Below are 17,227 nucleotides of genomic sequence, written 5' to 3'. Positions count from 1 at the left end.
ATCGCAATTCTCCACATTTTTTTTTCTGCAGTTCTAGTCAGTTAGAACAGTTTCACTTTGGAACAGAATTTTTTCTTCAAAAGGGGGCGTGTCCGGCCACTGACGCCTGATTTCAAAGTTTCCACAGTGAAAACGTACTCCAAACTAACTTAGAATGGAGCAAGTGAAGATTTTTGTAGAACTGAAAAAACCTTGTCTACACATTAAAAAATCAGGCGCAGGTTACAAATTAGGCGTCCAGAACGAGGTGGGGGGGGAGGGGGGGGGGAAGTCATTAAATTCTACAATAAATCCTTATTTATACTTATACAAATATTATACAAATAAATCCAACCTGAATAAAAATTTATAAGCAAAGAAAAGATTAAATAAACCATTTTCCTACCTGTGTGAAAATGCTTCAGCCAGGGAGAATGCTGCAGGAAGCCTCACAAGTTGAGGCAGCCGTTCCCGCGGTGGGGGGAGGAGGCAGCTGTTCGTTCTGGTGGGGGGGGGGGGGGGGGAGAGAGGAGAGGAGGAGGCAGCCGTTCGTTCTCGCGGGGGGGGGGAAGGAGACAGTGAGAAGGCTGCAAGAAGCCTCAGTGCTGATGTGCTGATGGCAATATGCTTTTATTAAAAAATTTTCAAAAATTAAATAGCTACAAAGAACTACAAAAATGGCCGAGTGCCAATGTTTCCTTCACACTGCGCGTGCGCGAATGCTCCAACGCGCAGGCGCAGGGTTGCCGGCAGGAAAAAAACTAATTTAAATGGTACCCACCCCCTCCTACTTACAAAATCGGCGCGAGTGGTAGGCTCTGCCCCCTGGGCGCCGCGCCAAGCAGACATGGAGCTGCAGGGCGCTCCAGAATCGCGCATTTTTTTTCCAGCGCCGTTTTCGGCGCGAAAAACGGGCGCCCAGCTCGGAGGGGCGCCCGTTTTGTAGCGTGTGGAAACTTGGGGCCATAGGCCTGGAAATCTCAGCCTCCCCAAGTCCGTACGGAGTTTCTACGGACCCGGGAAGGCATCGGAAAAGCCGGTTTTCAGCACACAACGTGTATGTGCTGAAAACTGGCTTTTCTGATCTGTCAAGTTTCTGGCTTGACAGATCTCATGCATATCGGGAGTGAGGACATTTGCAAGAGCAAGACTGTGGGATTTACACATATCTTGCTCAGCAAATGTCCACAAAACTCTTGCACCTGATAAAAGTGGGCGCATGGCCTACTTTTATAGGAGTAAGAGTTTTAAAACACACAAAAACATTGTAAAATAAAATTTTTAAAACACGTTATTGTTAAAAACCTCCCCACTACGGTAAGTTTATTTTAAACCATAATTAAATAGACCTTTTTAAAAATCGGAAAAATATATTTTTTTTAAATACGTAAATAACGTTAATTTAAATTAATAAAAATATGTTGTGCATTTTTTTCTATCTTTTATTATTGGTTATTAGTGTTTGGGGTGGGGGTGGGGTTCTCATTCATAATAATGGGAACTCCAACTTATGGAGTTCCCATTATTGTGAATGAGAATATACTACACCTGATTAGCTGCCCAGAGCCATGTGACTCCAGCTCCAGGTCTGCGCAAGTCCTGACGTGCATGCACTGCGATGCGCAGTCAGGAGAGGCCTCAGGATTGGGATCTCGCGTGGCTGCAGCAACTTCAGGTAGGTGGGCATCTTTTTTCTAAAATCCATTCGAATGACTGCGGGAAGGAGAAACCGGGATTTCTGGGCCAGACTTTCTGGTCCACAGATGTTAGTTTGTACAGAGTGGAAATTGCTAATCACAATGTAAACTCTACTCAACTCAAAGTTACTTAATTGAAATTGTGCAAAGAACACTTCCCAATGAAAATTTGCTGTTTAATCTGTATATATTAATTGAAATTATTGGTTAGTTTGAATTCCTATTACAAATGGCTCACGACCAGTGAAATCTGCCACTTAATTCAAATTCAACTTTGTTTAAGCAGACCAGGGCAACAAATCTTCCTGGGTTATCGAATCTCATCTCACCGGAAAGGCAAATGAATTGACTGAAAAATTTGGAACTGACCCTGTTTCAGCATCAAAAGTCAGATGATGCAAAACCGCACAATCACATCCACATCTGGAGGGGCAAGCGACATTCCCAGCGAGAAAGAGCCGACCGGACGCTTGATAAAATTCCTGACATTTCCTCTCATTAAATCCCCAAAGACATTTTATGAAACTGGCCTTTTTTTAATAAGTTGAATGCAAGCAGAATCATAGAATCTTATAGCACAGGTGGCAGCCCATTGTGCCTGTGCCGGACACTAGCTTTCATTAGCAAAAAAGTGACTCGATGAGGAGAAAAAAAAAGTTAAGTAGCGAATTACATTTAGCTAGTTTACATAGTTTAAGCTAGTGCGACTGAGGAAAAGAGAAAGCTGCTGCTGATTGGAAATTCTCCCTCAAAAAATGAATTTGTAACATACAGAATTAACAAAAAATGGTGGTCTTTTTGAGGGGTGGCTGTGTCACTTCGACTGAAGCGTGGTCCTATAAGGCAGAAAAATCATCTTCATAGTTGACAATGGTGGGGGCTCATGTAAATCTGACAAAGCAAATACAACATCCGTAATTCAGCCAATTCCGTAATAAGCGAGACCTGGCGGGCAGGGGAAGGCTAGCTCAAAGAACAAGGTAGTGGTTACACCTTCTTCTGGAAAGGCAAACCAGAAGAACGCCGCCTCCATGGAGTCAGCTTTGTCATCAAGAATGAGCTGGAGGGCCGTCTCAGAGACTCCCCCTACGGGATAAGCGAACGTCCCATGACTCTTCGGCTCACCCTAGCCCAGAACCAGTGCACTACAGTCATCAGCGTGTATGCCCCAACACTGGACGCTACAGATGAGACAAAGAGGAATTCTACTCCAGCCTCAAACAATCCCTGTCCCGAGTCCCAATAGACAACAAGCTGATCCTCCTTGGCGATTTCAATGCCAGAGTTGGTAAGGACACAGACCTCCAGGGAGGTGTGATCGGCAGAGAGTGGGTAGGGAAAACCAACTCCAGTGGTACTCTACTCCTGACAAAATGCCTAGAACATGGCCTTGTCATTATCAACACCTTGATCCTTCAGAGAGACAAATACAAGGCATCATGGCTTTCTGTCTGACTCCTTTTTTAAATACGGGCATTACATTTGCGGTTTTCCTATCTGCTGGGACCTCCCCAGAATCCAGGGAATTTTGGTAGATTACAACCAATGCATCCATTTTCTCTGCAGCCACTTCTTATAAGACCCTAGGATGTAAGCCATCGGGTCCAGGGGACTTGTCCGTCTTTAGTCCCATTGCTTTACAGAGTATTACTTCTTTAGTGAACGTGATTGAATTAAGTTCCTCCCTCCCTATAGCCCCTTGATTATCCATTATTGGGATGTTTTTATGAAAGGGAAATCATGTTTGACAAATTTGCTGGAGTTCTTTGAGGATGGAACGAGCAGGGTGGATAAGGGGGAACCAGTGGATGTGGTGTATTTGGATTTCCAGAAAGCATTCCATAAGGTGTCACATAAAAGGTTACATCACAAGATAAAAGTTCACGGGGTTCGGGGTAATATATTAGAATGGAAAGAGGATTGGCTAACTAACAGAAAACAGAGAGTCTGGATAAATGGGTCATTTTCCGCTTGGCAAACAGTAACTAGTGGGGTGCCGCAGGGATCGGTGCTGGGGCCTCAACTATTTACAATCTATATTAGTGATTTAGATGAAGGGACCGAGTGTAATGTAACCAAGATTGCTGATGATACAAAGATGGGTGGGAAAGCAAATTGTGAGGACACAAATAATCTGCAAAGAGATATAGACAGGCTAAGTGAGTGGGCAAAAATTTGGCAGATAGAGTATAATGTGGGAAAATGTGAGGTTATCCATTTTGGCAGAAAAAATAGAAAAGCAACTTATAACTTAAATGGAGAAAAATTGCAAAGTGCTGCAGTACAGAGGTACGTGGGGGTCCTTGTGCATGAAACACAAAAAGTTAGTATGCAGGTACAGCAAGTAATCAGGAAGGCAAATGGAATGTTGGCCTTTGTTGCAAGGGGGATAGAATATAAAAGCAGAGATGTCCTGCTACAACTGTGCAAGGTATTGGTGAGGCCACACCTAGAGCACTGCATACAGTTTTGGTCTCCGTATTTAAGGAAGGATATACTTGCATTGAAGGCTGTTCAGAGAAGGTTCACTAGGTTGATTCCGGAGATGAGGGAGTTGACTTATGGAGATAGGATGAATAGGTTGGGCCTATACTCATTGGAGTTCAGAAGAATGAGAGGTGATCTTATCGAAACATATAAGATAATGAGGGGGCTCGACAAGGTGATGCAGAGAGGATATTTCCACTCATAGGGGAAACTAAAACTAGGGGACATAGTCTCATTTAAAATTGAGATGAGGAGGAATGTCTTCTCTCAGAGGGTTGTAAATCTATGGAATTCTCTGTCCCAGAGAGTTGTGGATGCTGAGTCATTGAATATATTTAAGTCGGAGATAGACAGATGTTTGAGCAATAAGGGAATAAATGGTTATGGGGAGCGGGCAGGGAACTGGAGCTGAGTCCATGATCAGGTCAGCCATGACACTAAATGGCAGAGCAGGCTCAAGGGGCCAAATGGCCGACTCCTGCTCCTATTTCTTATGTTCTTAACATCCTCGCTCCAAGCACTGGCATCTGCTCGACTACGTCATTGTCCGAGCGAGGGACCGCAAGGACGTGCGCATCACCCGCGCCATGACCGGAGCCGACGACTGCTGGACGGACCACTGCCGAATTCACTCCGTCATTATCAATATAGCCCCAAAACAGCAACAGAAACAATGCCACTGGAAAGTCAACGCTGGGGCACTCATAGACCCTGATAAGAAAGCCCTATTCAGCTAGCGCCTCACTGCCAACCCTCAATGACTCAGAGGCACAGAGTGCCCACAGCGCCTGGTCTGTCCTATAAGAGTGTGCAGGAAGATAGGGTTTGGGTGACCCCTGGACAAAAGAGGAGGACTAGGCAGGTAGTGCAGCAGTCCCGAGTCCATCTCACTCTCCAACCTGTACTCTGTTCTGAGTGCCGGTGGGGGCAATGGTGGCTCTGGGGAGTGCAGCCAGAGCGAAGTCCACGGCACCACGTGGGGGGTGTGGGTGGAGAGGAAAAAGAATGGAAGAGCTATAGTGGTAGGGGATTCGCTAGTCAGGGCAGCAGACTGGTATTTCTGCGGCCGCAGCCGTGACTCTAGTTAATTCATAGACTCGGGCCCTGAACTTAAAGGTAACTTCGATGGTACGAGACGTGGATTGGCTAAGATACACTGGCGAATGATACTTAAAAGGTTGACGGTGGATATGTAATGGCAGACATTTAAAGATCACATGGATGAACTTCAACAATTGTACATCACTGTTTGGCGTAAAAATAAAACGAGGAAGGTGGCTCAACCGTGGCTAACAATGGAAATTAGGGATAGTGTTAAAGCCAAGGAAGAGGCATATAAATTAGCCAGAAAAAGCAGCAAACCTGAGGACTGGGAGAAATTTAGAATTCAGCAGAGGAGGACTAAGGGTTTAATTAGTTGGGGAAAAATAGAGTAAGAGAGTAAGCTTGCAGGGAACATAAAAGCTGACTGCATAAGCTTCTATATGTGAAGAGAAAAAGATTAATGAAGACAAATGTAGGTCCCTTGCAGTCAGAATCAGATGAATTTATAATGGGGAACAAAGAAATGGCAGATCAATTGAACAAATACTTTGGTTCTGTCTTCACTAAGGAAGACACAAATAACCTTCCGGGAATACTAGGGGACCGTCAGGAAATTGTGATCGGGAAATTGATGGGATTGAAGGCCGATAACTCTCCTGGGCCTAATAGTCTGCATCCCAGAGTACTTAAGGAAGTGGGCTTAGAAATAGTGGATGCATTGGTGGTCATTTTCCAACATTCTATAGACTCTGGATGAGTTCCTATGGAGTGGAGGGTAGCTAATGTAGACCCACTTTTTAAAAGAGGGAGAGAGAAAACAGGGAATTATAGACCGATTAGCCCGACATCGGTAGTGGGGAAAATGTTGGAATCAATTATTAAAGATGTAATAGCAACGCATTTGGAAAGCAGTGACAGGATTGGTCCAAGTCAGCATGGACTTGGCAGGACTGACATGTGAAGAAAGGGAAATCATGCTCGACAAATTTTCTAGAATTTTTTGAGGATGTAACTAGTAGAGTGGACATGGGAGAACCAGTGGATGTCATGTATTTGGATTTTCAAAAGGCTTTTGACAAGGTCCCACTCAAGAGATTATTGTGAAAAATTAAAGCACATGGTATTGGGGGTAATGTATTGACGTGGATAGAGAACTGGTTGGCAGACAGGAAGCAAATAATAGGAATAAACGGATCCTTTTCAGAATGGCAGGCAGTGACTAGTGGGATACCGCAAGGTTCAGTGTTGGGACCCCAGCTATTTACAATATACATCAATGATTTAGATGAAGGAATTGAGTGTAATATCTCCAAGTTTGCAGATGACACTAAACTGGGTGGCAGTGTGAGCTGTGAGGAGGTGCTAAGAATCTGCAGGGTGACTTGGACAGGTTAGGTGAGTGGGAAAATGCATGGCAGATGCAGTATAATGTAGATAAATGTGAGGTAATCCGCTTTGGTGGCAAAAACAGGAAGTAGAATATCATCTGAATGGTGACAGATTAGGAAAAGGGGAGGTGCAACGAGACTTGCGTGTCATGGTACATCAGTCATTGAAAGTTGGCATGCGGGTACAGCAGGCGGTGAAGAAGACAAATGGCATGTTGGCCTTCATAGCGAGAGGATTTGAGTGTAGGAGCAGGGAGATCTTACTGCAGTTGAAGCCACATCTTGAATATTGTGTATAGTTTTGGTTTCCTAATCTGAGGAAGGACATTCTTGTTATTGAGGGAGTGCAGCGAAGGTTCACCAGACTGATTCCCGGGATGGCAGGACTGACACATGAAGAAAGACTGGATCGACTAGACGTATATTCACTGGAATTAAGAAGAATGAGAGGGGATCTCATAGAAACATTTAAAATTCTGACGGGTTTGGACAGGTTAGATGCAGGAAGAATGTCCGCGATGTTGGGGAAGTCCAGAACCAGGGGTCCCCTAAGGATCAGGGGTAAGCCATTTAGGATCGAGATGAGGAGAAACTTCTTCACTCAGAGAATTGTGAACATGTGGAATTCTCTACCACAGAAAGTTGTTGAGGCCAGTTCGTTAGATATATTTAAAAGGGAGTTAGATGTGGCCTTTACGGCTAAAGGGATCACGGAGTATGGAGAGAAAGCAGGAATGGGGTACTGAAGTTGCATGATCAGCTGTGATCATATTGAATGGTGGTGCAGGCTCGAAGGGCCGAATGGCCTACTCCTGCATCTATTTTCTATGTTTCTATGTTTCCAGGATGATATGTTGCCTGCCTGGTGCCAGGGTCAAGGATGTCACTGAGCGGCTGCAGGGCATTCTGGGGTGAAGAGGGTGAACAGCCAGAGGTCGGTAGGAAGAGGGATGAGGTCCTGCAGGCAGAGTTTAGGGAGCTAGGAGAGAGATTAAAAGCAGGACCTCAAAGGTAGTAATCTCCGGATTACTCCCAGTGCCACGAGCTAGTGAGTACAGAAATAGGAGGATAGAGCAGATGAATACGTGGTTGGAGTGATGGTGCAGGTGGGAGGGCTTTAGTTTCCAGAGGCATTGGGACCACTTCTGGGGGAGGTGGGACCTCTACATGCTGGACGGATTGCACCTCAACAGAGCCGGAAGCAATATCCTCGCGGGGGGGGGGGGGGGGGGGGGGGGGGGGTTGCTAGTGCTATTGGGGAGGGTTTAAACTAGCTCGGCAGGGGATGGGAACCTGAAAATAGATTTAGTCGGGAGAGGAGTAAAGCTGGAATTCGAAAGCAAAAATAAAGAAACTGAGTTTGAAGGAGCGAGGAAAGAAGCAGGAAAAAAGACTTAAAGGCACTTTGTCTGAATGCACGTAGCATTTGTAACAAAATAGATGAGTTGAGGCACAAATTGAGACAAATGGGTATGATCTGATAGCCATTACAGAGACGTGGTTGCAAGGTTACCAGGACTGGGAATTAAATATTATGGGGTACTTGACAATCCGGAAACTCAGAAAGGAAAAGGAGGTGGGGTAGCTCTATTGATAAAGGATGGAATCATTGCAATAGTAAGAAACTATACTGGCTCAAATGATAAGGATGTTGAAACAGTTTGTGTGGAGATAAAGAATAATAAGGGGAAAAAGTCACTGGTGGATGTCGTCTATAGGCCGCCTAACAGTAGCAACTCTGTTGGTTGGAGCATAAACCAGGAAATAGTGGGGGCTTGTAAAAAGGGAACAGCAATAATCATGGGTGATTTTAACTCCATATCGATTCGACAAATCAAATTGGTCAGGGTAGCCTTGAGGGGGAGTTCATAGAGTGGGTAAGGGACGGGTTCCTTGAGCAGTATGTAACGGAATCAACCAGGGGACAGGCTATCTTAGATCTGGACCTGTGTAATGAGACAGGATTAATAAACAATCTCCTAGTAAAGGATCCCCTTGGAATGAGTGATCATAGCATGACCTGAATTTCAAATTCATATGAAGGGTGAGAAAGTTGGATCTCTAACCAGCGTACTAAGCTTAAATTAAGGAGACTATGAAGGTATGAGGGTAGAGTTGGCTAAAGTGGACCTAGGAAAATAGATTACAGTGTAGGACGATTGATGAACAGTGGTGTACATTTAAGGAGATATTTCAAAACTCTCAAGAAAAATATATTCCAGTGAGGAGGAAAGGGTGTAACTTAAGAAATAAAGGACGGTATCCAATTAAAAACAAGGGCATACAAAGTGGTCAAAACTAGTGGGAGGATAGAAAACTGGGAAGCTTTTAAAAGCCAGCAAAGAATGACTAAAAGAATGATTATGAAAGGGAAGATAGACTATGAAAGTAAACTAGCATAAAATATAAAAACAGATAGCAAAAGTTTCTACAGGTATATAAAAAGGAAAAGAGTGGGTAAAATAAATGTTGGTCCCTTAGAGGACGAGACTGGGGAATTAGTAATGGGGAACATGGAGATGGCAGAAACTCTGAACAAATATTTTATATCTGTCTTTACAGTAGAGGACACTAACAATATCCCAACAGTGGATAGTCAAGGGGCTAAAACACAATCACAATCACTAAGAAGATTGTACTCAGTAAGATAATGGGACTAAAGACAGATAAATCCCCTGGACCTGATGGCTTGCAGCCTAGGGTCTAAGAGAAGTAGTGGCAGGGATTGTAGATGCATTGGTTGTAATTTACCAAAATTCCCTGGATTCTGGGGAGGTCTCAGCAGATTGGAAAACTGCAAATGTAACGCCCCTATTTGAAAAAGGAGGCAGACAAAAAGCAGGAAACTATAGACCAGTTAGCCTAACATCGGTGGTTGGGAAAATGTTGAGTCCGTTATTAAAGAAACAGTAGCAGGACATTTGGAAAAGCAAAATTCGGTCAGAGTTAACATGGATTTATGAAGGGAAAGTCATGTTTGACAAATTTGCTGGAGTTCTTTGGGATGTAACAGAGTGTGTTATGTATTTAACCCCTTGTAACCTGTATTACATTACCACCAGAGGGCCTACTGTTGGAGTCCCAAGAGATCCCAGCATCCCTTGAGAGCATGGTATATAAGCAGGTCACCCACGAGGTACCTGCACTCTGGAGTCTTATTAAAGGAGCTAAGGTCACACATGCTCATTGTACACATTACTCAGTTTCATCCTTTATTACGATTGGCGACGAGGTAAGGAACAACCGCGTGAAAATGCAAAGAACAGTTGGTATCCTGGAGAAGTTCTCAGAAGGGGGCGATTGGGAGGCCTTCGTGGAGAGACTTGATCAATACTTCTAGTGGCCGAGCTGGAAGGGGACGAGAACGCTACCAAATGAAGGGCGATCCTCCTCTATCTGTGGGGGAACAACGTATGACCTCTGAAGAATCTCCTAGCTCCGGCAAAACCAACAGAGAAATCCTATGAAGAATTGTATATGCTGGTCCGTGAGCACCTAAATCCTAAAGAAAGTGTTTTGATGGTGAGATATTGGTTCTACACGTGTCAACGATCGGAGGGCCAGGAAGTGGCAAGCTATGTCACCGAACTAAGGCACCTCGCAGGACATTGCAAATTTGAAGGATTCCTAGAACAAATGCTGAGAGACTTTTTTGTACTGGGCATTGGCCATGAGACAATCCTTCGCAAACTGTTGACTGTAGAAATGCCGAATCTAAGTAAAGCCATAACAATAGCCCAGGCATTTATGGCCACCAGCAACACCAAACAGATTTCGCAGAGTAAAGAAGTTCCGGCCAGTACTGTGCATAAACTAACATCGGTTTCAAGCAGGAATATACATGGCAGAATGTACACGCCGGCTGCTGCTGCCCAACCTCAGATGACCCAGAGTCTGCCATCAATCGTTAATGCGAGGTAGTTAACACCTTGTTGACATTGTGGAGGTGATCATCGGCCCCATCAATGCCGCTTCAAGCACTATTCATGCAACGGTTGCAGAACAATGGGACACCTCCTGTGAATGTGAAGGCGAGCTGCAAACCACCACATTGCAGAGAAAGATCGATCCACTGTGGATCAGGCTGAATTGGAGACTCGTACCGAGGAGGCAGAAGTGTACAGGGTGCACACATTCACTACGAAATGTCCACCAATAATGTTGAAAGTTGAACTGCATAGTATTCCAGTATCTATGGAACTGGAGCAAGTCAGTCCATAATGAGTAAAAAGGCCGTCGACAGGCTGTGGGGCAAAAAGGCACACAAGCCCAAGCTCAGCCCCATTCACACCAAACTAAGGACACACACCAAGGAACCGATTCCTGTAATTGGCAGTGCAGAAGTCAAAGTCTCCAATGACGGAGCAGTACACAAACTCCAGCTGTGGATTGTGCCAGGGGATGGCCCGAATTTGTTTGGCAGAAGCTGGCTGGGAAAAATCCGCTGGAACTGGGACGACATCCGAGCGCTTTCGTCCGTCGACGACGCCTCATGTGCCCAGGTTCTGAGTAAGTTCCCACCGTTGTTCGAGCCAGGCATTGGAAACGTCTCAGGGACGAAAGTGCCGATCCATTTGGTTCCCGGTACGTGACCCATCCATCACAAGGTATGGGCGGTACCGTACATGATCCGTGAGAAAGTGGAAATTGAGCTGGACAGATTGCAGCGAGAAGGCATCATCGCGCCGGAGGAATTCAACGAATGGGCTAGTCCGATTGTCCCGGTACTTAGAGGTCGGCACAGTTAGAATTTGTGGGGACTATAAAGGAACGATTAACAGTTTTTCGCGACAGGACCAGTACCTGCTACCCAAGTCAGACAACCTATTTGCGACCCTGGCTGGAGGGAAGCCGTTCACCAAGCTGCACCTGACCTCGGCTTACATGACGCAGGAGCTGGAGGGGTCTTCGAAAGGCCTCACCTGCATCAACATGCACAAAGGTCTGTTCATCGATAACCGGTGCCCGTTCGGGATTCGGTCGGCCGCGGCAATCTTCCAACGGAACATGGAGAGCCTGCTAAAGTCGGTTCCTCGCACCGTGGTTTTCCAGGACGACATACTGGTTGCAGGTCAGGACATCATTGAGCACTTGAAGAATCTGAAAGAGATTCTTAGTCAGTTGGATTGCGTGGGGCTCAGGTTGAAATGCTCGAAGTGTGTTTTCCTGGCTCAGGAGGTCAAGTTCTTGGGAAGAAGAATCGTGGCAGACGGCATCAGACCCACCGACGCCAAACGGAGGCCATCAAGAACGCACCGAGACCACAGAACGAGCTGTGGTAATTTCCCACCTGGGTTAAGCACACTGCAAGAACCCCTACATGCGCAAGGGAGACGACTGGATATGGGGGAATTCACAAGGGCTGCCTTTAAGAAAGCCAGAAATCTGTTGTGTTCAAACAAACTGCTTGTCCTGTACAACCCTTGTAAAAGATTAGTGCTAGCTTGCGATGCATCATCATACGGGGTTGGGTATGTGTTACAACAGGCTAACGAATCGGGGATCTTGCAACTGGTCGCGTATACGTCCAGGAGTTTGTCCAAGACCGAAAGGGCCTGCAGCATGATTGAAAAAGAGGCTCTGGTGTGCGTTTACGGGGTTAAAAAAAAAATGCACCAGTAGTTATTTGGCCTCAAGTTTGAGCTTGAAACTGACAACAAGCCGCTCATATCGCTGTTCTCGGAGAGCAAAAGGATTAACACAATGCCTCTGCCCGCATCCAAAGATGGGCGCTCATGCGGTCGGCAAACAACAATGCAATCTGCCACAGACCGGGCACAGAGAACTGCGCAGATGCTCTCAGTCGGCTGCCATTGCCCACCATCAGGGTGGAAATGGCACAGCCAGCGGACTTGTTCATGGTCATGGAGGCATTCGAGAACGAAAAGTCCCCCGTTACGGCCCGCCAGATTAAGATCTGGACCAGCCAGGATCCTTTACTGTCCTTGGTAAAAAAAACTGTGTCCTCCATGGGAGCTGGTCCAACGGAGATGCAGGAGGCGATTAAGCCGTTCCACAGACGCAAAGACGAAATGTCCCTGCAGGCGGACTGTCTGTTGTGGGGCAATCGCATGGTCTTGCCCAAGAAAGGCAGAAATATAAGTGAACTGCACAGCACCCACCCAGGCATTGTAATGATAAAAGCCATAGCCAGATCCCATGTGTGGTGGCCTGGCATCGACTCAGATTTAGTGTCATGCGTGCGCCAGTGCAACACTTGCTCTCAGCTGAGCAATGCACCTAGAGAGGCACCGCTAAGTTTGTGGTCGTGGCCCTCCAAACCGTGGTCGAGTATCCACGTGGACTATGCGGGCCCATTTCTAGGGAAAATGTTTTTGGTTGTTGTGGACGCTTACTCAAAATGGATTGAATGTGCGATAATGTCTGTAAGCATGTCCACGGCCACTATTGAAAGCCTACGAGCCATGTTTGCCACGCACGGCTTGCCTGATGTCCTAGTCAGCGACAATGGGCCATGCTTCACCAGTGCTGATTTCAAGGAATTCAAGACCTGCAATGGGATCAAGCACGTCACATCTGCCCCGTTCAAGTCCGCATCCAACAACTAGGCAGAACGGGGCAGTTCAGACCATCAATCAAAGCTTGAAATGTGTGTCGGAAGGCTCCCTGCAGACACGGCTGTCCCGAGTGCTGCTCAGCTACCGCACCAGAGGCCACTCACTCACCGGGGTTCTCCCAGCCGAGCTGCTCATGAAAAGGACGCTTAAAACAAGGCTCTCTCTTGTCCACCCTGATCTCCATGATCACATGGAGAGCAAGGGGCATCAACAAAGTGTGTACCATGACCGCGCAAATTTGTCACACGATACTGAGATCAATGATCCTGTGTTTGTGCTCAATTATGGACATGGTCCCAAATGGCTCGCTGGCATGGTCACAGCCAAAGAGGGGAGCAGGGTGTTTCAGGTCAAATTGGCCAATGGACAAACGTACGGAAAACATTTGGACCAAATCAAATTGCGGTTCACCAACAGCTACGAACAACCCGAAGAAGACACCACCAACTTTGACCCTCCAACACACACACAAGTGGCAACTGACATCATGGTTGACCACGAAGCTGAACTCACCATCTCCAGCAGCCCGGCAAGGCCAACTGCCCAACAGCCCAGTGAAGAACTAACCAACTCACCCACACCCGCATTTGTACCGAGACAATCGACAAGGGAGCGAAAAGCCCCAGATCATCTCACCTTGTAAATAAATGTACTGTTGACTTCACAGGGAAGTGATGTTATGTATTTAACCCCTTGTAACCTGTATTACACTACCAGCAGAGAGGCGACCTGTTGGGAGTCCCAAGGGATCCCAGCATCCCTTGGGAGCACGGTCTCTAAGCAGGCCACCCACGACGTACCTGCACTCTGGAGTCTTATTAAAGGAGCTAATGTCACACTTGCTTATTGTACACAGTACTCAATTTCATCCTTTATTACGAATGTACCAGTGTGGATAAAGGGGAACCAGTAGATGTGGTGTATTTGGAATTCCAGAAGGCATTTGACAAGGTGCCACATAAAAGATTACTGCACAAGATAAAAGTTCACGGGGTTGGGGGTAATATATTAGCATGGATAGAGGATTGGCTAACTAACAGAAAACCGAGAGTCAGGATAAATGGTTCATTCTCTGGTTGGCAATGAGTAACTAGTGGGGTGCTGCAGGGATCAGTGTTGGGACCCCAACTATTTACAATCTATATTAGCGTCTTGGAAGAAGGGACTGAGTGTAACGTAGCCAAGTTTGCTGACAATACAAAGATGGGAGGAAAAGCAATGTGTGAGGAGGACACAAAAAATCTGCAAAAGGTCATAGACAGGCCAAGTGAGTGGGCAAAATTTTGGCAGATGGTGTATATGTTGGAAAGTGTGAGGTCATGCACTTTGGCAGAAAAAAAATCAAAGAGCAAGTTATTATTTAAATGAAGAAAGATTGCAAAGAACTGCAGTTCAGTGGGACCTGGGGGTACTTGTGCATGAAACATAAAAGGATCGAATGCAGGTACAGCAAGTGATCAGGAAGGCCAATTGCAAAGGGGATAGAGTATAAAAGCAGGGAAGTCTTGCTACAGCTATACAGGGTATTGGTGAGGCCACACCTAGAATACAGCATGCAGTTTTGTTTTCCATATTTACAACAGGATATACTTGCTTTGGAGGCAGTTCAGAGAAGGTTCACTAGGTTAATTCCGGAGAGGAGGGGGTTGACTTATGAGGAAAGGTTGAAAAGGTTGGGCCTCTACTCATTGGAATTCAGAAGAATGAGAGGTGATCTTATCGAAACGTATAAGATTATGAGGGGTCTTGACAAGGTGGATGCAGAGAGGATGTTTCCACTGTTGGAGGAGACTAGAACGAGAGAGCACGATCTTAGAATAAGGGGCCGCCCATTTAAAACAGAGATGAGGAGAAATTTCCTCATGTAGAGGGTTGTAAATCTGTGCAAGTCACTGCCTCAGAGAGCTGCGGAAGCTTGGACATTGAATAAATTTAGGACAGAAATAGACAGTTTCTTAAATGATAAGGGGATAAGGGGAGCGGGCAGGAAAGTGGAGCTGCCATAATCAGAACAGCCAAAAACTGCATAAAATACTGTACATTACAATAACCCTAAAAGATAACAGATCTCATCTCATACATTTATTAATGTCATTTTGATTTGTTTTTCATCACTCAATTCCAACATTTAAAAAAAATAGAAAATATGGTGAGAGAGAACAAAGCTGGCATCCTTTCAAAACACCTGCATCAGTCGTAGAAGAGAGATCGACTTGGAGCAAAAATCAGTTAGATTTTTATTTTAGCCATTAGACATGGAAACCAAGTGATTCAATCTCTCAGAAACCCTGGGGGCAAAATTGTCCCGCACCCATTTTGGGTCCATAATTTGAATTACAAGAAAATTTAGCACCCGGTGAGACAGGCCGCTAAATCGTGAAGAATTGGGGTCTTAAGAGCAAATAAAGGTGTGGAGTGGTAACGGGGCACAACTCTCAGTGCCGCACAGATGGTGTCAGCATGGCACTGACGTGCCGCGTCACCTGTGAACTCTGCAGCCACTTTAGCGGCGCCCACTGGGCCACCAGGGAGGGTGTTGGCCGGACAAGCACCCAAGAGGAGATATCGGGCTGCATGTTGGCAACCTGGCCGCACTAGTGGCCGCCATTGTCGGGCCGACTAAAAAGTCGGCCAACATAGAAAAGATGGCGGTGGTAGTGCTACCAGTTCTCCTTTATGGGCGGCTGGGGGTCCCCAGCCACCACAGATTCTCGCCCCGCGAAGCTGTCAGTGGCATCACCCAACCTGAACCTCGCGTCCCGCAGGGCAATTTCCCCCGGGGCAAAGGGCTCTGTGTGCACGCTGATTATGTCATCTCCATGCTTGTGGGATGCGGCACAAAGCCCTTTTCGTGTGCCGAATCCCAGGGGCAACTCCGGAGAGGTGGAGGCGCTCTGGCCGCTGCGTCCAGGTGAAAACCCTTCAACGCCTTTGGGGACCTTTCTCACAGGGGCAATTTCGGCCCCCCGTCTCTGGAGATTGTTAAGGCTGCTAATTACCATTAATTACCAATTACCATCCCTGGATGGGGGAGGGGGGTTCCGGAAAATGCCTCCTGCTGTCCTCACATGAATGGGTCACTCTACATAATGAGTGTGTTTGTCTTGTAGGAATGTCTATATGATTCAAGTTCAAGTGGTATGCCAGAGGAACTATTTCCTGAACCAGTATGTCTAATACACAAGCTCCAGTCCTTGGTTTCTCTGTGAATTTATCCCAATGAGAGCTAAATATAGCTTAATAGTAACATTTTAATATAAATTATATTAGGATCTTTCGATATAGAAGGATTTAAAAGTCTAGCAACTTGACATTCCAGAATAAGTGAAGCGAGTCAATGCTAACCAAGATCAAACACAAGCTTGCTGTGGCATAGTTGGCACAAGCCACCCAGAGTGAGCTCTTTTTGTGAACCTCAGCATCATTGAATTGGAAGTGCAAATTGCCTCAATGGAAGCAGAGGACGCTGAATGCTACCACAAGACAAACATTTTGGACTTCAGATCGATGTCTAACCTACTGAGGGTTCCAAAGATGCATAAACCTTCTGCCTATACTCCTAACTCTCCAGACCACTGCTTTAGCCTTAGCAGTGACACAGAGAATCTTTCTTTATCAGTGGCTCTGGGTTAAAAAAAAAATGTACCTCTGTACTTTATGATTCCCTCTCATCATTAATTAGTTCCAGTGTCCACAGGGAAAGAAGATTCAAGAGCAGATGGAAAAAAAAATCATGTCTGGACAGAAAACATAGAAAATAGGTGCAGGAGTAGGCCATTCGGCCCTTCGAGCCTGCAGCACCATTTAATAAGATCATGGCTAATCATTCCTTCAGTATCCCTTTCCTGCTTTCTCTCCATACCCCTTGATCCCTTTAGCCATAAGGGCCATATCTAACTCCCTCTTCAATATATCCAATGAACTGGCATCAACAACTCTCTGCGGCAGGGAATTCCACCGGTTAACAACTCTCTGAGTGAAGAAGTTTCTCCTCATCTCAGTCCTAAACAGCCTGCCCCTTATCCTAAGACTGTGTCCCCTGGTTCTGGACTTC

The 17,227-nt window shown here is 45.9% G+C and overlaps 1 protein-coding gene across 8 annotated transcripts in view; it reads right to left on the bottom strand.

Moving 5' to 3' along the window:
• Positions 1–17,227, bottom strand: part of plekhg4 (pleckstrin homology domain containing, family G (with RhoGef domain) member 4) — a 447,922-nt gene that overhangs the window by 44,485 nt on the left and 386,210 nt on the right. The window lies entirely within an intron of this gene.

The sequence above is a fragment of the Pristiophorus japonicus genome, chromosome 13 (assembly GCF_044704955.1).
Source record: "Pristiophorus japonicus isolate sPriJap1 chromosome 13, sPriJap1.hap1, whole genome shotgun sequence".
NCBI classification, from domain to species: Eukaryota; Metazoa; Chordata; class Chondrichthyes; family Pristiophoridae; genus Pristiophorus; species Pristiophorus japonicus.
This window is presented reverse-complemented; position numbering and strand designations above follow the sequence as displayed.